Source organism: Nyctereutes procyonoides, unplaced genomic scaffold, assembly GCF_905146905.1.
Source record: "Nyctereutes procyonoides isolate TBG_1078 unplaced genomic scaffold, NYPRO_anot_genome, whole genome shotgun sequence".
Lineage (NCBI taxonomy): Eukaryota > Metazoa > Chordata > Mammalia > Carnivora > Canidae > Nyctereutes > Nyctereutes procyonoides.
Window position 1 is genome coordinate 84,070,858 of NW_026575146.1, and position 19,281 is coordinate 84,090,138.

The following is a 19,281-nucleotide window of genomic DNA, read 5'->3' on the forward strand; positions in this document are numbered from 1 at the left end:
CATTTCATCAAGCCTAAGATGTCATTTATAAATCATATTATTATTTTATATATGCTAAGAAAAATTGCCACATAACGATGACCTGTCATCACACGCTAGATCCCAATTTCAGGCTCCCCTCAGGCTCTTTCCTGTCTTATTTTTCTGTCTGTCTGGGGCACACATCACCCCCAAAACAAGTCCCTGTGTGCTCTTTTTTCTTCCCCTTCACTTTTTCTAGATGTTAGCCATATTTAAGCTTCACTGTTTGGATGAAACCATCTTGGGCCCCTTCGGTCCTCTTGGAGGCTGTCCTGAGCTCCTGCAGCCTCCACTGCCACTGCTTGTTGCTAGCTTTGTTTGCCGGCCCGTTCAACAAGAACTGTAAATGCACAGAGAAAGGGTGGACCCCTCTTCGGATGCACGGCGGTACACAGTACAAAGCCACAACAACATCACCACCAACAAGAAAAACGGCCAAGAAGTGTTCCAAAGACGTCACAAACATTAACTAATTTACACCTCACTGTAACTCCGAGAGGTAGCTAGTGTTACCCCCCCCCCCCCAATTTTCAGACGGGGTAAAATACAGAGAGGTATTTTACAGGTACAGAGGTACAGAGAGGTTGTGTGACTTAAGAGATTAACAATTAGTACATGGCAGAGACAGAAACCGAACACAAGAAGTCTGGATAGAGACCTTCTTAACATCTACCACATTCCCTCTCTGCTACGTACATGGCAAACATTTAAAATTTTGTTTTTATTAACTTTTATTTGAAAATATAATACACAGTGACAAGAAAAATCATACTGTACAAAAGAGTATGTGCAAGAAAAAGCTAGGTCAGTCTAAAAGCCTTGATTTCTGGGGCCTCATCCTGAAGGCAAACACTCTTTCTTTTCTATCATTCCAGAAATGTTTTTCTACACTTAGAAACCTATTTCATGTGGACCTCTCTCTCTCTCTCTCCTTTGTTTTTTACACAAATGGGCCCATATACACACTCTTCTGCATCTTGCCTGTTTCACTGACATTTCTCTGACGTATATCTGCACCTATACTGTTTTTATTCAATTCTAAGACACACACAGTTTCACTTTTTAACCCAAGATGGTTCCATAAAGTCAGGATCTTGGCGGGCTTGGACTTGCCAGGAAACAGGAGTCACAGAGGCTTTTAAATTCACAAATGATATTAAGTGTTAACCCTGCAACAGTGCACAGGCTGAATCACCAGGCAGCTGACATTGGATGTGTCACTTCTCCTGTAATGTAAGCACCTACATCACACAGGGTTGTTGTGAAGATGAAACAAAGTAATGTACACAAAGCACTTGGCACCAAACCTGGCTGGCACAGTGAGAAGGGACTGACATCATAACTGACACATTGTTACTGCCCAATAAGTTACATATCGTCATTAATTATTTCTTTAAGAGTGGGCCCCACTTTCCTCCCCAATCCCATTTCCTTCCACTTCCATATTCCTAATTGTCCACCCTTTACCCTAAAACTCCTACAGTTCACAAACCTCATGCTTGCTCACCTCTATGCCTTTGTACTTGTCATGGCCCTTTTTAAAAGTCCTTTCCCCCTTACTGTGGTGCTGTACTACTGCTTTCCCAGAGTACTCAGCTGAAGCCCATCCTTCTCCAGGAAATCTTCCCTGATGACAACAGCAGTCGGGTTCTCTGGATGAGTGCTTTGGGAAGAATGTATCTGCCACGACTTCCCCTCTGTTTCTCAGTATTGTCAGTGCCCCCAGGAGTAAGCAGGTCCAGGGCAACTGACTCAGGCCACCCAAACTCAAAGATGACTGTGTACTAGCCAGAAGGCCAGTTACTAAGTTTATAAATACTGATGAGGTCTAATATTTACTGAGCACTTATACTAGGTGCTGGGCAGTGAAGAGGAAGGGTCTACCATTCTCCCCATTCTACAGAGAGGGAAACAAAGAGATTAGCCAGCACCCCAAGACCAGGATCTGATCCAAGTGGTCAGTCTGGATACGGAGCTCTCAACCATTCACATTCTCTCCTTGGCAGGAAGCCATGTTCTAATCAGAAGGTATTAGAAGTGTGGAAGTAAAGCAAGGGAAAGATTCTCCTGGCTTGAGGCATCAACAGAGATGCACCCATCTGTCTGGGGGTGCAGAAGCTCACTGGAGGACTGCACACAGCTCCTCTGGCCAGGGCCTCCAGGCAGTGCTACAGACACAGCACCCAATTCTTCTCTTGGACCTGCCACCCCAATTTCCACAGACACCATCCTAATCCTCTCCTAGAAATGTAGTCTTTCTTTTGACGATACAAAATTAAGTTTAAGCATTCTGGCTACAAACACATTCCACTCATGCCTTCCTGGGGTTATAGCCGGGTCATTTTGGTTGAACTTAAAGTTTTCCCTGAAATTCTCCAAACTGTCTCACAAGATGTCTCTTGGTTTATATCTTTTCTATAGACAGCTCTTTTCTCATTTCATTCTCAGATGATCACTGATTCATTCAACAAATACTCAATCATTCCCAGGACACTGTGTTCCAGGTCCTGGAGATAACAGCAACAACAGTGAACAGGCAAGATCTCTGAAACCTGGCGGAGCTCATTAAGTGTCTCCCACTTCTAGGCATTTATGATATTTTGTGGCAATTGCTTATTTGGCCTTCTTGTTCAGGCTATACCTTCTAGCTCTGTATTTCAATTTTCCACTACAGTAACTGGCCTATACTGAGAGTACTCCATAAATGTGAGTTAACTAAATTAATGAATAAAATCACTGAGTCTCATCTCTCATCTAGGGTGGAACCAGATTATGTCTGAAGTCCCTAAGAGCAAAGACACAAAGTTTAAATCAAAGTGTAGGGACAGAAAGCAAACAGCAAATACACCCCAAATCAAGAAGGAAAATGATATGGGATAGTCATGAAGGACAAGGCCACCTTGGGAAGCAAAGAAGGGCTCCCTCAGCTGGAGAGAGGATGGCCTCGAGAACATGACCAGGGGTCAGTTGGAGATAAAGAAATGACTTGTAGCAAAGTCTGAGCTGGGGTCACTCAATGGGGACAAGGGTGAGGGGGTAAAGTGATTCTCTGCCTGGAAGTCATACACTGGATGTGTGGGAAGGAGCATGTTTTTTGGGAAAAGAGGTAGAGGAAGGAAGCGAGGCCTTGGAAAATGCTCATAGGCAGATGTGGGGAGAGAAACAACAAAGTCAAATGAAAAAGCACTGTCACAAAGTTAAGAAAATGACCACAATAGCTCCAAGTCAAGAAGGCCAACCAAGAGGAGATTGACAACAGCAAGGAAATCTGGCTCACCATGCCAAATATTTATGGTCAAGGTCAAGGGAAATGAGTAAGCAGCAGCCACTGCATCTATCAATTGGGCCTCAAGAGCAGTTTCATTAGAGAGAAAGACATTTGAAGCACAACGCTTCACAAGTTCAAGTTCTCCGTGAACTTGTACTAAGAGAAAAAGGCATCTTTTTTTTTTTTCCTGTAATTCCAAAGTAAAACAATTCCTTATTCAAACCAACATTCTTTGCCTACCTAGGAAGGTCATCATTTTCCACTAAGGACAAAGTTTCAAGAGGGAAAGAAAGAGAGTGGACACCCAGCCCATGTGATACACCAGCCTACTAGCTCTTAGATACAATTATTTTCCTACAGACTTGGAAGACCCACTTGACATAAAGCTTCTGTTCTGGTATATTAGGCTCCAGGATTAAAACCAGAATAAACATTTAGTAAGATTTCAGCAGAATCATGTGCAACTTGTTTAAAAAAAATTTTTTTAAAGGATGCTTAAAACATGCTGTCTTCCAAAAATCCAGAGATAATTTTAGATTCAAAAAATCTAGGCTTGCCAAGGGAATCTGAGAGCTTTTCTATCTTGGTCTCCAATGCTAACCTACGTATTCGTGTGCAAAAATAGAGGAAGATTAGAATCTCAAATGCCAGACTGAAAAGTTGCCACAACAAACCTGCACTCTTCATATGGAGTTTGTTATCTTGTCAGCAAGAAAGCAATGAAACAATAAGCTGAACTTTTCACTCTAAAAAAGAAAAACAAAATCTCAAACATGACCTATTTCCTAGTCTCGTAAAGGAAAATGATTAAGAAAAAAAGATCCTGCGGATGGAATTTAAAAACAGCATACACAAAACCTAAATATCAAATTATGAGTAGTCCCTTATAAACGCATACTGAGAACTTTAGATCTAAAATATGATAAAACGGGGGATCCCTGGGTGGCTTGGCAGTTTGGCGCCTGCCTTCTGCCCAGGGCGTGATCCTGGGGTCCCAGGATCGAGTCCGGCATCAGGCTCCCTGCGTGGAGCCTGCTTCTCCCTCTGCCTGTGTCTCTGCCTCTCTCTGTGTGTCTCTCATGAATAAATAAAATCTTAAAAAATAAAATAAAATATGACAAAACGGCAGTCACAGCCTATTCGATAAAAACTGGGTCAACTAATCATTTGGAAACTATTTCATATCTTACACCAAAATGAAACTTTAAATAGTAAGCTGGAGCACCTGGATGGCTCAGGGGTTGAGCATCTGCCTTCTGCTCGGTCGTGATCCCGAGGTCTTGGGATCCAGTCCTGCATCCGACTCCCTGCATGGAGCCTGCTTCTCCGTCTACCTATGTCTCTGCCTCTCTCTCTCTCTCTCTCTTTGTGTGTGTGTCTCTCACGAATAAATAAAATCTTAAAAAAAAAAAAATATTTAAGCTGAAAGTCAAAAAAAAAAAAAAAAAACCACCATGAAATCATGAAATGAGAAGCAAAAATGAATGGAAGTTCAACACTGGGATGGAGGAGGATTTTCCAAACACGTCAACAAAGGAAACAAATATAACCTTTTTTTTTTTTTTTTTTTTTTTTTTTAATAAATGCTGCCTTTGACCTCATCTGTAAATTTATCCTAAAACAATCAGACAAATCCTTTGGGCAGAGGTATCTTGTGACGAACTGGAAACGGTCGACCCACAGGCCCATCCGGAGGGTCTGGTTACACCACGGTACACCGCGCTGACTACGAAGCCCATTAAAGTGATCACACGCTGTCGGCGGAGCGTCGGCAAACGACTGTCACGGAGGCGAGGCCGCCGGGTGCGCGCCATCCGCGAAGGTCCTGTCACGACACTCCGTGCGCGGCCGGGTGTGAGGAGACTGTCGCTCGTGTCGTGGGGGGCGCGGGGGGAGGGGCAGCCACATGCTGCTTCCAAACCGGGGTCCCCCCGACCCGGGCGCTCATCGGGCGGGTTTTGTGAGGAGAATTACCAGAATTCTTATCGTGCCAGCCAGGCTCGCTCCTTGCCTCGCGCCGCGCGGCGCCGGAAGACACACCCCTGACCCGCGGGCGCGGGTCCCTCGGCGCCGCCGGGCGCCCACAGACGCTCCCGCGGCCGGACCGCGCCTGCAGGCTCCGCGCGGCCCCGACGGCGCGCTCCTCGGCGGCCCCGCACCGCCCGCCCGCCCGGCAGCCGCGGGGCGGCGTGAGGGCCGCGTCCCCGGCCAGTCCCCGCGGACCCCGGCCGCCCACAGGCCGCCGCGCCTCCGCGGACCAGCCGCCGGCTTCCGGGAGCGGGTGCGGGCGCCAGCCGGACCTCGCCGGGCCCCCTCCGCCGCCCCCTCACGGCCCCCGGCGCCCCCCGGTCCCGGGCACGAGCCCAGAGGCCCCTCCGGGCTTCCGTCCGCCCGGCCAGCGCCCCCACAGCCCGGCGTCCTCCACAGCGGACGGGCGAGGGGCGGGCGCCCGCGGCCCCGAGCCCCGAGCCCCGCAGCGGAGCGGCGCCCCCCGCGCCCCCGCCCCCCGAGCGCGTCGGGTCGCCAGCCCCGGCCGCAGCCCACCGGCCGCCCGCCCGCCCGCCCGCGCCCGGCAGCCCCGCTCGCGCCCGCTCCTCACCTGCGACGCGCCCGGCCCCCAGCGCACCGCCCGGCCCGGCTGTGTACACCGGAAGTGACGTCTCCGGGCCGGCCCCGCCCCCGCCCCAGGCGGACGCGCGAGTGGCTGCGGCCCCGGGGCTGGAGGCGGGTCCCCGCGCGCGGGCCGGGAGGGGGCGCCCTGAGCTCCGTGCCCCGGGCGCCGGGAGCTCCCCGAGGGGCCCGACGGGCGGCGGCCCGGACCCTGCACCGCCGCGGGGCCTCTGGGCAGCCTCACGCGTTTGGTATGGAAATAGGTTCCTCGGCTCCGAGTGCGCGCGGGGTGCCGCGTCCTGCCGGGCGCCGGGGAACCAACCGGGCGGTGAGCGCCCGCACCCCGCGTGGCTGGATTCTCCAGCGGAAACGCAATAAAAGGGTCACAAACGCCCATGATGAGAGAGCGCCAGTTGTGCCAAGTGGTAGGAAGGGAAAGTGGAAGACGGGGGGGGGGGGGGGGGGGGGGCGGAGAGTCCCCTGACCTAGTGTGGGAGGGTCATCGGGGACCTCCTGGCCCCGGACGGAGAGCGGAGAGCGGGAGCTCAGGTCCTCCGAGGGGAGAAGGAAGAAAACAACTTGCGGACGCAGAGAGGGAGGCCCGGTTAGGGCAGAAGAAACAGCAGGTGTCTGGCCTGGGAGCGTCGGGGAAACTAGTAAGCTTTAGGCAGGTGGAGACTTTATCACACCTGTGGGCCTCCTGGGAGTCACTGGGCTGCAGCTGCCGGGAAGGACTAGGGAGGGGGAGGCAGGACTGGATGTCGATTTTTTTTTTTTTTTTGCCCATGTTCATAGCAGCATTATTCATAATCGTCAAAAAGGTGGAGGCAACCCAAATGTCCACTGATGGATGAGTGGATAAGCAAAATGTGGTATATCCATGCAAAGGAATATTATTCAGCCTTAAAGGGGGGGGGGACATTCTGACACATGCTACAAACATATGAACCAGGAAGCATCAGGCTGAGTAGTCAATGAGCCGGTCACAAAAGGACAAATATCCTACGATTCCACTTATATGCGATACCTGGAGTAGGCGAGTTCACAGAGTGCACAAGCAGAAGGTAGTCGCCAGGGAGCGGGGAGAGGGGAGCATGGGGGAGTTCCTATTTAATAGGTACAGAGTTTCAGTTTGGGGAGATGTAAAGTTCTGGAGATGAAGGTGGAGATGAACGTAGCGATGATGCACAACCGCGTTAAAACCATACACTTAAAAATGGTTAAAATGGGGGATTGTATGCATATTTTATTTATTTCTAAAAAAGATTTTTTAAAGGATTTTGTTTATTCACGAGGGACACACAGAGAGAGGAAGAGACACAAGCATGGGGAGAAGCAGGCTCCATGCAGAGAGCCCAACGTGGGACTCCATCCAGGGTCTCCAGGGCATCATCCGGAGCTAAACCGCTGCCACCGGGGCTACCCTAAAAAGATTTTGTTTATTTATTCACGAGAGACACAGAGAAAGAGAGAGAGGCAGAGACATACAGGGAGAAGCAGGCTCCATGCAGGAAGCCCGACGTGGGACTCCATCCCAGGTCTCTAGAATCACGCCTGGGCAGAAGGCAGGCGCTCAACCGCTGAGCCACCCAGGGATCTCCTGTATGCATATTTTAGATAGGTGGATAGACATCTGGAGGCTATCTCAATTGCCCAAGCAAAAAGGATTCTGATTTTGACCAGGGCCTTCAAAATTTTTTTTAAAGATTTTATTTGTTTATTCAAAAGAGAAAGAGAACACAAGGGAGGTGAGGGGAGAAGGAGAAGGAGAAGCAGACTCCCCACTGAGCAGGGAGCCTGATGTGGGGCCTGATCCCAGGACCCCGAGATCATGACCTGAGCTGAAGGCAGATGCCCAACTGATTGAGCCACCCCAGGCGCCCCAGGCCTTCAAAATTTTGTTGTCATTATTCTTGAACTTCTGTTAGAAAAAAGTTTGAATATCACTTGAATTTTATTAACAAACTACATACAAGCATACTTCATTTTAATATGCTTCCTTTTATTGCAATTTGCAAAAACATCACTTTTTACAAATCGAAGGTTTGTGGCAACCCTGTGTCAAGCAAGTCTTTTGGTGCCATTCTTCCAACAGCATTTGCTCTCTGTACACATTTTGGTCAATTCTCCCAATATTTCAAACTTTTTCATTATTATTTGTTAATGGTAATCCATGATCAGTGACTGTGACTCCATGAAAGCTCAGATGATGGTTAGCACTTTTCAGCAGTAAAGTTTGGGTTTGGTTTGTTTTGTCTTTGAGAGAGAGAGCAGGCAGGGAGGGGCAGAGGGAGGAGGAGAGAGGGAGAATCTTAAGCAGGCTCCATGCCCACAACCTGAGATCAGGATCTGAGCCGAAATCAAGAGTTGGATACTTAACTGATCCACCTACGTGCCCCGGGACAAAGTATTTTTAAATTAAGGTATGTACATTGTTTTCCTAGATATAATGCTACGGCACACTTAAAAGACTATCATCTTGTGTGAACATAACTTTTATATACACTGGACCAAACAAAAAATTCATTTGCTTCCCTTTATTCCAATATTAGGCTTATTCTAGTGGTCTGGAACCAAATCTGTAATATGGCCAGGTATGCCCATATATCCGCCACACTGCTCAAATACTATTTACATCATGAAACAGAAATAAACATACATTTATTTATTTATTTATTTATTTATAGAAATAAGCAATTTTTTAAAATTGAAAAGAGAACAGTCTATATAGAAGTTCTTTTTTAAAATTTTTTATTTATTTATGAGAGACACACAGAGAGTGAGAGAGGCAGAGACACAGGCAGAGGGAGAAGCAGGCTCCATGCAGAGAGCCCGATGCGGGACTCGATTCCGGGACTCGATCCTGGGTCTCCAGGATCACGCCCTGGGCCCAAGGCAGGTGCTAAACCACCGAGCCACCCCGGGATCCCCTATATAGAAGTTCTAATATTTTCTTCCTGTACTCTAATAGACTGCTTTCTTACACTGCTGGGTATGTGAACTTCACTTGGAAAGCCACTCACAGACCATGGTAGTTGCAGTAGGGAGTAAAGCAGATGCAAGTAAGTGATGAAATGGATATGGAGGGTCAGGAAGAGAAGGGAATCCTGGATTTCTCCCGAGTTTCTGGGATGAACCATTGTAGTGGTGACACTCAGTGCTGGGAAACTCCTGAAGACTACATTTGGAAGGGCAGAAGATACAAGGAAGGCCATGAGTTCCGCCGTGAACGTGACATCAAGGATGCTCCAAGGAGGAACTGGGGACGAGAGTCTGGAGCTGAGAAGAGTGCTGGAAACGTCGCTGGGGCTTAGCTGGTCATCCAAGCTGTGGGGAGGAGCTGAAAGTGAGTTTACCTTGAGGGAAGGCTTTTTAGTGATTTTTTTGCTTTGTTTGGTTTTGCTCTAAGCAAGCTCTGTGCCCAATGTGGGGCTTGAACTTGTGACCCGAAGATCAAGAGTCTCATGCTCCACCAGCTGAGCCAGGCAGGTGCCTGTTGGGAGGTTGTTTTATTAAAGTGGAAGAGATTTAAACACATTTCAATATCAGAGAGGAGGATCTATTAACAGAAAGAGGCTGAGGATACAGGAAACATATTGTCATTTTATGAGGTTCTGAAAAGCCTCGAGGGGGGTCTAAGATGCTTTGCAGCAGGGGCTCCTGGATGGCTCAGTCCATTGAGCGTCTGACTCTTGGTTTCGGCTGGGATGGTGACCTCAGGGTCGTGGGGTCAGGTCCCCATCAGGCTCCTCTTGCTGCTGGGCATGGAGCCTGCTTGACATTCTCTCTCTCCCTCTGCCCCTCCCATGCTTTCTCTCTCTCTCTCTCTAGAGAGAGAAAAAAATTTTTTCAAAAGCAAAAAGAGAGGAAAGTTTGGAGACAGAGGCGTGAGGAGAGTGGGAAAGGTCTGGCAGCAGAAAGGTGAGCAGAAGGAGAAATGTGGGAGCATTTACAATTTGCACTGAGGATCATTAAAGGCGAGTAGAGCCCTCTTCCCCAGCAGCTTTCAGGTAAAAGGGAAGCAGGTGGAGCAAGCGTTCACCTGGCAGTTGAATACAGGGGAGACGGGAAGAGTGTCACTGCCGTGATGGGCCGTGGACCCCAAGCTCCCAGAGGAGGGACGTGAGATGGGCGAAGACAGCTGGGTTGGAGGAAGTGCCTCTGGGTGCTGGCGTCCTCTTACTTGTGGAGGCCGGGGAAGGGACCAGGGATGACGGATGGCTTCTATGTGGGCCAACTGTGGGTCCTGCAGTCTCAGGACAAGCCCATCCACCACTCGGAGGCCCTCCTAGCTCCTAGGACAGGCCCCGGGGGGGCTACACCTGGTAGACATCGGGTGGGACTTTAAAGAGGCTCCCTCCCCGCGTGGCAGCTCTGACCACTGCTGCTCACTTCACTCCAAACCCCGGGGTCCCACAGTGATGGGCTGGAAACGACCTGCGCCTGGCTCCAGCTGGGCCCCTTCTGTAGGCCTCAATCCAGAACCAGGAGGTTCTAGACACCCGTTCAGCCAGGCAGGCGGGGCTTCTTTTCTGTGTTTTCTTTTCATTGAAGTATAATTAGCACACAGTGTTACGTTAGTTTCGGGTCACAACGTGCAGTTCTTGTTTGGGCTCAGTGTGAACCTCGTCAACCTTGGGCCTCTTCTGTGGCCTCTGTGGTGCTCCGAGCTACCAGGCCGTCTTGGACTTCTCGAGCTGACCTGAGGACATTTGGTATTGCGCACTTGTCAAGTGGGCTTTGAGCACACCTGCAGCTATCATACCTACGTCCTGGAGCCTGGAACGATGTGTTCCCTTCATCAAACACACATACATATGGAGAAGGAGGGAAAACACATCCATGTACGCACCACACAGGTCCGAGGCCTTTGTCATGTCCCGTCACCTCTTCGTTCCAAGCTCCCTTGCACAGCGGTGCCAGGAAAAGAGAATGGAGCCCCCAGGGTCTAGAGACGGTGGCCAGGCCCTCCTGGAAGCTACCCCCGCCCCCCGGTCTTCAGGGACAGAAGCTGTGATCCTCCAACTGCTGAGAGGTCTGATTGGAGCCTTGCCATGCACACAGGGCTAGGGTGGCACCCCACAGACCACCCGACCTCAACTTGCCACTTAGGAGACCAAGAAGGCATTTCAAGGTCTCTTCCTGGATCCACTCGACCCCCCGTGTGTCTCGTCAGAGGCACAGATGGTTGGAGCCAGATCCCGTGGACAGGATGAGAGCCTCGGAGGTCATCACCATGGAAAGTGAGAATGACATTTGGGTGACAGAAGAGAGCTCCCTCTGCACGAGTGAGATGGGCCAGAGCTGCACCTTGGCCGTGGCATGAGATGCCTCTCTGCTGATGGAAAAAAAAAAAAAAGCGGATTCACATCCTGAGGCGGAAAGCAGCAGAATACAGACATCCACAGAGGGGGGCTCCTGAGGAAGGAGAGCGCTCGTTTCCTTACGCAGCCAGTTACTCCCGTTGGCTTGTGCAGGGCTTCCAGGCTGGGCTTTTCCTCGTTAGGTTTAGTGGGCATGTCTGAAAGAAGAGCCTTCGGGGTAGGGGTTGTCACAGCCAAGGTTGGGGGGACAAGGCAGGGGCAGTGGGGTTGGTCTGGAGAGAGTGCCTTTCCTCCTCTACCTCGCTGGTCCCCCCCACCCAGGGCAGAGTGTGAACTGCTGCAAACCATGAGCCCCAGGAAGGGTAGCTGCGTTCCAGAATCCCCAGGATTGCCGAGCGAGTCTGGAGAGGGCTGGCCAGACGTTCTGGACACGGAGCAACTGGCTGTCTGCTGGGCATGGAGAGAGGCCGGGCGAGGCCAGTCTAGTCTCGCTGGAGCGGAGGCCCAGGCAGGAAAGGGGGTGAGGGCAGCGTGAGTCATGTGCCACAGGGGAAACTGCTCCCACATTCTCGAGATTGCCTCCCGGAGGAAGTCACTCCTCACCCACCCCTTTCCCCTGCCTGTGAGCATCTGAGGCTCCTGTTGGCCTCTGCTCGCTCACTGGCTGGACCCTTGGGGGCACAGCCACCTGCTTCTGTCCACCCACACCTCTAGCATCCCAGGTTGCTCTTCATGGTTCTGATGGGCTGAGGATGGCCAGGGGCCGGGAGATCCCTGATGGGGCAGGGGAGGGGGGCTGCACCGCCCCTGGAGTCCAGGCCCCTTCCCCTGCAGCCGGGACAGGATGACAAGTAGCATCTTCGGGAACATGTGAGGCCAAGGCAGGGGGAGCTGCTGGGGTCTCCCTGGGGGCTCTGCGGGGCTTGGGGAAACAGGTGTCTGGAGTATGTGGAGGGGAGAGGGGGGCTGCTGGGAGGATAAGGACCACCCTGATGGCCTGCCACTGAGACTGGCCGTGGTCTGCACAGTGGGAGGGATATGGCCCAGGCCCTGCGGACTTCCAGGCCCCCAGCTCTGCAAAGCCACAGAGGCTACAGCCTTCGGGTCAAGGTAGCCCGAAGGCCCGGCGGCTGCGGCCCAGCTCACAGCGGACGGAGCCCAGGCCCTGCTCCCCTTGGGTCGCAAAGTCCCCGGCAAGACGTGTCTCCCGAGCTGCAGACTCGATTCCTCGGCCTTATCAAAAGGTCCTCTGAACCCTTGACTGTTGGAGTTCTGGACAATTTATGAAAATCCCCCCACCCCACCCGCGGATGTGTAGACCCACGGGCCGAGCCTGAAGCGGGACGGGAGTCCTTCCCGGGCCCATCTGGTGGAGAGCGCAGGACCCTGTCCCCGTTCCCGAGTGCAGCCACTTGCCTTCGGTTATCAACACGTAATGACCCCAACTCCTCGGCACAGAAACAAGAGGGGACTTATTAGCCCTAACAAAAAGGGCACTGTGGCCACCAGAACGGCTGTCCTTGGCAGGCGTCCCGATGCCCGGGAGTAACTTAGAGACTCGCTCCCCTGCAGCGCGCGTCCCCCTCGGACACACTGGGCCGGACGGCGTCGGAGCCGGGGCTGCATTTGTGCCACACACGGTGCGGGGGGCTTCCGGCCCCACAACCCCGAGGCTCCCCTCTGGCTCCACTTAGAGACCTTTGCATGTGCTGGCCCCCCCGGTCCCGTCTGGTTAGGGCATTTTAGGTGGGTCTTGAGTCGCCCGTGAGCAGGGGCAGTCAACTGCGTTTCTAGGGTGATGGTGACTCGTGAGACCGTGGGGACGGGTCACAGAGCCCAGCCTCCCTTCCCAAGGGAGGGGGGGATACTCCACTCCTGCCGGATGCAGGTGCTGGGGGTCAGGGCCACGCGAGCATCAGGCGGCGGCCGCTTCCCGGGCGCCACGGGCAGGCAGCTGTCCCAGCCGGGTGGAGGGCAGGGTGTCAGCGTGATGAGAGAGGCCAGAGGGGTCTCTCCCTGCACAGCCCCCCAGCCCCTGGGGAGAGATGGGCGCAGGGCCCAGACTCCCAGGCCTCTCACTGCCCCGCAGTGTTGCACCTGACCTTAACCCTAAGCCGCACGGCTGCCAAGTTCTTGTGTCTTCCATTTAGGGGCAAAGCTGGGCAGAACCAAATCACAGTTTTAAGCCAAGTTATTAGAAATATTTGGGGAAAGGCTGCGTTTATACCCTAAGATTTGGCTCTTAACCTACAATGATTTCACTAGCACGGGACATCGCTGGTAAAGTGCGCAACATGAAACACGATCAGTCTACACTGCACCAAGGGAGGGGATGCAGAGGCATCGAGGTCTGAGCTAACAGTGAGGACTTGAGAGGGAGCTGACAAAAATAACAGCCACCTTTCACTTCACCGGAATCACCAGTGAGATTGGGCTGACTGAAGGGGAGCCAGGTAGCCCTAAAAATACGTGGAGAAACCCTGACAGTAAAACATCACCCCAGGGGCGCCTGGGTGGTTCAAGTGGTTAAGCATCCCACCCTTGATTTTGGCTCAGGTCGTGGTCTTACGGGTCATGGGATCGAGCCCCATGTCAGGCTCTGAGCTCAGAGTGGAGTCTGGGTCTCTCTTTCTCTAAAAAAAAAAATAATAATAAAACTTTATTTTATTTTTTAAAGATTTTTTTTATTCATTCATGCGAGACACAGAGAGGCAGAGACAAAGGCAGAGGGAGAAGCGGGCTCCCTGCTGCGGAACTCGATCCCAGGACCCCGGGATCAGGACCTGAGCCTAAGGCAGAGGCTCTACACTGAGCCACCCAGGTGTCCCAAAAAATAAATCTTAAAAAAAAAAATCGGGATCCCTGGGTGGCGCAGCGGTTTGGCGCCTGCCTTTGGCCCAGGGCGTGATCCTGGAGACCTGGGATCAAGTCCCACGTTGGGCTCCCGATGCATGGAGCCTGCTTCTCCCTCTGCCTGTGTCTCTGCCTCTCTCTCTCTCTCTGTGACTATCATAAATAAAAATTTTAAAAAATCATCTCACATAAAGCCTATCAGATGAGTATGTTTTTTTAACCTGTGATCTCATAAAATTGGCAATTCAAGCTGTTTCCGCAGCTGCACAGGTGCAGTCACAGGCAAATCCAAGAGCACCGTGAGTCCAGAGGCTGTTGCAAGTTTGGCCTCCTCCCCGAACAGGTAGGGGTAGTTCTGGTAGGGCTCCTTCAAGCATGACCTCATGGGCCTCCTCCTCCAGGAGGCCTTCCCTGAAATCCCCAACTGTATACTTTCCCCATTAGAGTATTTATGCCACAAACCTGTACGTTTTTGCCCTTTCCGGAGTGTGAGCTTAGTGTCCGTGCCACACTGGGCTGTATCTCCAGCACTGGTGCTGCCTAGAGCAAACAGCCGCATTCACTAAGGGGCTTCCTCATTTATTCAGTGAATTTCTGCGCACCTACTACGGGCCAGGCACTGGGCCAGGTGCTGGGGATGGAGTAGTAAGACCACAGTGATTCGTAACGCTCACTTGAGGCCGACAGAATTGAACAAACAAAACCCGCAAAGAGAAACATAACAAACACGCAAGCACAATTAGAACATGCGGCAGTGAAGAAAAAAAAAAAAATTCTGGAAGGTCCTGGAAGGCATCCCCGAAAATGCAATGTTTACACTGGCACTTGAAAAATGAGAAGCAATTACACTTGACCCTTGAACGGCACAGGTTGGAACTGAGTGGGCCCGCTTACAGGTGAATTTTATACCACACAGTTCTGGATTTTTTCTTTTGGTTTTCCTAGTGACATTCTTTTTCTCTCGCTGTCTTGCAAGGATACGGTATATAACGCACATAACATACAAAATATGTTAATCAACTGTTTAGGTTATCCGTAAGGCTTTTGGTCAACAGCATGCTATCAAGTTTGTGTGGTGGTGGGGGGGAGTCGAAAGTTATACGTGGATTTTTTTCACCGTGTGTGTGGGGTGGGGCGGTCAGCACCCCAAATCTCCACAACGTTCAATGGACAACTCTAGCTGGGGGAAGACCTCCAGGTGAAAGGAACTGCTTGTTCAAGGGCCCCGAAGCAAGGGATTTGGCTCCTTTTAGGGACCGCGGGAAGGCTAAGGGAGTTCCCCAGGGACTAGATCATCCAAGACAGGCTGGGCAGGAGGGCTCTTTCTTAAGAGAAACAGGAAGTCACTAGAGAGTTTGATGCAAAAATTCGTTTCCATAGCACTGAGGGGGGTGGGGTGGTGAGGGGTGGAGAAGCAGAAGCGAAGGGAGTTAGCAAGGCTCTCAGGGGCCTGCGTGTGTATCAAAGGGCCAGAGCCATGGAGAGAATCCAAGGTCCTCTTCCATGTATCTTTTATGCTGATGCTCGATGTACACCAAGTACACCAATTTTAGGGGCACAGTTTAAATTTTCACTTACGTATACATACTGTACCCCCCAACCCAACCACGATCTACTTCAGCAGGCCCCGCTTCGCCCGAAGATGACGACTGCTTAATCACCACTATAGATGAGTTTTGCCTGTTTTGAGTTTCATGTAGATGAAATCATACAGTATGTCCTCTGAGGCTCTGGCTTCTTTCCCTCATCGTGATGCCCGTGACATTCATTTACGTTGTGTTAGAATATGTTTTAATTTTTTTTTCACTGTATTTCATTGATGAACATAACCACCACTCATTCTACTTTGTTGCACATTTGTGATATTTCCAGATTTTGGTATTATGATTACAATGAACGTTCCTGTCCTTTTGGTGGACATAAAGCCAATCACTGCTATTGGGTACATACCCAACGGGGAAACTGCTGGGTCAGAGCTACATCTATATTTAGTTCAATATTTTTTAAAAGATTTTTAAAAAATTTTTTATTCATGAGAGACACAGACAGAGAGATTGAGGCAGAGACACAGGCAGAGGGAGAAGCAGGCTCCCTGCAGGGAGCCCGATGCGGGACTCGATCCCAGGACCCCAGGATCATGCCCTGAGCTGAAGGCAGCCGCTTAACCACTGAGCCACCCAGGGGCCCCTATATTTAGTTTCAGTAGACGCCACTCATTGGTTTTCCAAAGTGGTTGTACCAATACCCTCCCACCATTAAAGTGTGTCCATCCCAACTCTTCTACTTCTTCACCAACACTTGACATTCTGGGCTTTAAAAAAAAGTCTGTCATTTTTGTGGGGGTAGAATGGTATCTCACTGTGGTTTGCATTTGCATTCCTTTGATGATAAAATGTCAAGAATATTTTTACATGTTTATTAGAAATCTGAATATTCTTATTGTCTGAGATTTTAGAATTGGAATTGTTGGTCTTTTTTTTTCTTTAAACAAAACTGACTTGTGGTTCTTTATATATTCTGGGTAATGAGCCCTTTCAAGGCTAATAGCACACGATGTAAATATCTTCTCCCAAGCTGTGGCTCCCATTTTCTCTTTTTCTTTCTTTCTTTCTTTCTTTCTTTCTTTCTTTCTTTCTTTCTTTCTTTCTTTCTTTCTTTTAGACATTTTATTTATGTCTTCATGAGACACAGAAAGAGACACAGAGATGCAGGCAGAGGGAGAAGCAGGCTCCACGCAGGAAGCCGGGTGCGGGGCTCGACCCCAGGACTCTAGGACCACGCCCCAGGCCAAAGGCAGGTGTCAAACCGATGAGCCAAGCAGGCATCCCTCCATTTTCACTTTCTTTTGATAGTTTTTATTCTTAATGAAGTCATTTATCATTTTTTTTCTTTTACGGTTATCACTTTTTGCTTGGTGTCTTCTTTGCTTAGTCCAAGGTCTCAAAAATATGACCCTATTTTTCTCTTGGAAATGTTCTGAAGTTTGCAGGTCTTGCACATCTTTTGTTAGATTGCTAGGTATTTGATTTTTTGGGCAGGGTACTATTATAAATGGTAATATTTTAACTTTTCATTTTCTAATTACTAGGTGCTTGTTTATAAAAATGATTTTTGTATATGTTGATAATTCACTTAAAAATTATAGTAGGGGATCCCTGGGTGGCTCAGTGGTTTAGTGCCCGCCTTCAGCCCAGGCGGGATCCTGGAGACCCGGAATCGAGTCCCACATCAGGCTCCCTGCATGGAGCCTGCTTCTCCCTCTGCCTGTGTCTATGTCTCTGTCTCTCTGCCTCTCATGAGTAAATAAATAAAATCTTAAAAAAAATAGTAGTTTGGATATAGGTTTGGATTTTATGTATTTTATATATCTCATCATGTCATGTTACAAGTGATAGTTTTCTTTTTCCCTATCCTTGTACCTTTATTTCTTTTTCATACCTTATTGCACTAGCCAGGATGGCCAATGCAAATCTAAATGTAAGTGGTAATAGTTGACACCAGTCTCAAGACAAGAGTTCAATATTTCACCATTACATGTAATATTGCCTAGCAGTTTTGGTAAATATCCTTTATTAGATTAAGTTTCCATCTATTCCTAATTTGTTGAATTTAAAAAAAAAAAACTCCTCTTTTTGAAAGGCCAAAGACTGTGTGCACACCCAGTTTGTTCATGGTGGAAGGGGGTGGGGAATCAAATGTGAAAAGATGTCAGCCTGCTCCAGAAAGCACCCTGGGGCTCATGCCAGCCATTGTTGGGGAACTGCCAGCCTTTCCACCAACAGTCTGTGTGGGCCCATCACTGCCAGGTCATCTGTAGCTGGCTGTCCTTTTCTGGTAGTTGGCTGTGACAGACGTTACTTGTGCTAATATTTGGTTCTATACCTCCCTGCCTCCTTAAGTGAAAACAAGGTAAGTTCAAGTTGGGATAATGCAAAAAAATGAGCATGTCTGACACGTCCCTTTCATTCCTGGGAAAAGAAAAAGCAGCCATCTTCTGACTGTTAGGGAAGGACATCAGGGCAGTGGCCTATCTCTGTACCATGGAAGCCTTTCTCTCTCTCTCTCTCTCTCTCTCTTTTTTTTTTTTGGTTAAAGATTTTATTTATCTATTCATACACAGATAGAGGCAGAGATAGGCAGAGGGAGAAGCAGGCTCCATGTGGGAAGCCCAACATGGGACTCCATCCCACAACCCCGGGATCACGCCCTGAGCCAAAGGCAGACGCTCAACCACTGACCATCCAGTGCCCCTGTTCCATGGAAGTCTGAAGTCTCCAGGATTTCCAGATTTAAACCAAGTAGCAGCTGGAAGAGAGAAGTAAGCCGACCCAGACACTAGGCATGTTCTGAGCATACGTCATCATCTAGGTTGATGAAAGCTGCAGAGCAAACCCACTGGGGCTGGAAACCAAAGAACAGAGAGGCATCTGACTCAGGGACCATCCTGGGACATGTTAAAGTATGAGCTGGCCTGGCATTTCTTGTTTTGTCCAGAAGCCCTTTAGACACCCGCAGAGAACAGGTCTGAGGTTCTGATCCCTCAGAACGTCAAGGGAAGTCCAGCGCAAGGTTACAGGCAGCTCCGAGGCCTGCTCCCCGTGGGCGAGCTCCCCGAGTCCCCGGGCTGTCTGGAGCAGGAGCAGTGCTGGACATGGGGACTCCCTGGTGCGGAACACCAGCTAGCCCGGGAACCGGAGGTGTAGCAGTGGCCCCGCTAGCTCACAGCCTTGTGCCTTATTTTTAGATCCGTGACTCAGAGGCCTAAGCCAGGACCGAGGCCTTGGGGAGAGAAGAGGCCCTGCTCAGAGGCTGGCTCTTGTGAGTAGCATGGGGCGGGCGGCTTGAGCCCACGTTCACGTCCCTATCAGAGCACACGTAGTTGCAGCGATGGAATTTCCAGCAGGACACAATCTCTTGAGGCCTTCACATTAGGGGCCCTCCTCTAAGGCTCGGGATATAATATTTGATGCTCAGATTTGAGTTCCCAAAAATCCATTCCGGCTGCTTGCTGCACAGAAAATGAATTGGAGGAGAGCAGTGTGGATGGAAGGGGCCCGACGAAGACGTTATTGTCACAACACCTGCAAGGGTCGGAAGGCGCTTCACACTAGAGTGCTGGTCAACCGGTTTCTGGTTCGAGATGGTTCACCAACTGTCAGTGTTTTCTTCCTTTAAGGCTACATTGCAAGGTGATCAAATGAGTAA

At 50.2% G+C, this 19,281-nt stretch overlaps 1 protein-coding gene across 3 annotated transcripts in view; it reads right to left on the bottom strand.

Moving 5' to 3' along the window:
• The window catches only part of GARRE1 (granule associated Rac and RHOG effector 1), an 82,004-nt gene extending 76,045 nt beyond the window's left edge, over positions 1-5,959 (bottom strand). The window contains exon 1 of one of the 3 annotated variants that reach the window (XM_055311367.1): positions 5,889-5,959. The gene's annotated coding sequence lies outside the window, so the exon portion shown is untranslated. Of the gene's footprint in view, positions 1-4,514; positions 4,533-5,888 lie in introns of those variants that run through there. The other 2 variants (XM_055311363.1, XM_055311365.1) reach the window with 2 other exon arrangements.
• Between the last annotated feature and the right edge of the window lie 13,322 nt (positions 5,960-19,281).